This window comes from Poecilia formosa, unplaced genomic scaffold (genome assembly GCF_000485575.1).
Source record: "Poecilia formosa unplaced genomic scaffold, Poecilia_formosa-5.1.2 Scaffold574, whole genome shotgun sequence".
In the NCBI taxonomy this organism is placed as follows: Eukaryota; Metazoa; Chordata; class Actinopteri; order Cyprinodontiformes; family Poeciliidae; genus Poecilia; species Poecilia formosa.
The window spans coordinates 144846-146941 of NW_006800513.1; positions in this window are offsets into that span (position 1 = coordinate 144846).

The following is a 2096-nucleotide window of genomic DNA, read 5'->3' on the forward strand; positions in this document are numbered from 1 at the left end:
GCGTTTTTGACTTGTTTTGTGTGATTTTTCCAGCAGCTCTCTGGTTTTTAAAGTTTGAATCTCTCCCAGTAATGTGTGTGTGTTTGGGGTCAGAGGTTGTATGCTGCTCTAAAGACATCATCACTTCTTATTTAAAGCTCAATTTTACTGGATCAGATAAACTTCTTAGTTAACTGACCAAAGTTCTCTGAGATGTCTGGTTGTAAATCAAAGCTAAAGGACAGAAAGGGTCCAGTTCATTAAAAAGCTTCAGTTTTTATATTCATCTGGAGCTATTTCTGCACATTAACAGTGAAGAGATTACTTATTTTTCAGTAATTTATCCCAAATAGAGCCAATATAAAGTAGCAAAGATGGGACCAAGAACACAACCCTGTGGGATGCCACAGGATCTCATCCTAACAGACAGGAAACAACTGCCAGGCGGTTAACCCTCCTGGGTTTCTCAACATTTCTTGTCTTTATGCAGATTTATTTATTTTATTTTATTTTTACTTTTTGTGTGTTTTGGTATAACAAAACACACAAAATGAGTGAAAAACTACTAATTTTTCAGTAGTTTGTCTTTCAAATTTCCATAAAGTCTTTAAGCTAACAAGATGCTTTCTGCATTTCTATGTAATTAACTTCCATTTCAAAAATCATTTTTAGATTACACTCCTACACCACTTTGATATTTTCTTCACTGATGTTGATAAATCTTCAAAATTATTTTATTAATTTGCATATACTGATTTTTTCAAAGGCAGACTTCTGATAAATAAAAAACTAAAATGAACTCAGAATATGTTACAGTTACAGTTTTTTGGTTTAAAAAAAAAATTTCCCCCCCCTAAAACTGGGATTAAAGAGATTAAAATGTAGGGAACATTAAGATTTACTGGTTATCATAAATGAATGATGAGGACTGAAGTTTAAAATTCATTAAAATAAAATGTAAACTAATGTTTTTGCAGCAATTTTAAAATAAGCATTGTTTTGTGTCCATGAACCACAGAAAGTTACAGAACAAATCACACAATAAATCAAATATTTATTTCCATTGTTGATGAAATGAAAAAGAATTTTACTGAAAATTTCTCTTCAGTTATTTTTTTCTGTTTTTGAATTGAGTTTGTTTTTCAGATTCTAAAGTCTTAACAGGTGTTTTCGTAGAAAAAAACTGCAGTAAAATCGAATTTCTGACATTTCAGTACGGATTTCTGAAATTGAATTTCAGAAATGTCAGAAAAAACAACACTGATAGACAATCAGTCTAGCCTTTACATGTAACTTTAAACTTAAGTTGAGTGGAAGAAAAAAGTGTGGCGAAAAAATGTGCAACGTGGCTGACTGCATGCTTGAGAAGATCGTCCATTCAACAGTTTGCGGAGCTGTTAGAATCCAGAATCANTAGAAAAAAACTGCAGTAAAATCGAATTTCTGACATTTCAGTACGGATTTCTGAAATTGAATTTCAGAAACGTCAGAAATTTTATCATTAATATTACTATCACTATTGTAGATGTTTTGATTTTTATGCTTGTTTCTGTATTTATCAAAAATAATTTCCTAGAGAACAAAAAAGCCATGGGAATAGAAATTATTTTCACAGGTGTTTACAAAAAATGCAATGAACATTCAAGTTAAAATCGGTAGGTCTAACAGCAGCCAATCAGAGTGGAAAAAAATATTCTAATTTTGTGCCATTTTCTAGTTGTTAAATATTGCACAAAATGATCAGATAAAAGATGAACAACATGCCAGTTTAAACATTGAACTATTTGCAAACCAACTGAGCTCTGCAACATTAAAACATGGATAGAACTGTAACTACATTAATCATAGCTTTTCTTCTCTTCAGTGTTTGTCAATTTCTGGTGGTGCAGCTCTGTGCTGCCTTCAGGAGAATGGGACATCAGAGTATCATCTATAAAACTTCACCCACATGGTATTTATTGTGCAAACCAGAGCTTTAAGTGGAAAAACAAAAGTTCATTTTAATGCCATACATATATGAGACAGAAACATGGATTATATCTTTATATAGACCTGTCTATTGATTATAGATTAATAGTTTTACTGGACAGAAATTACAAAGAACAAATCTGGTTCTT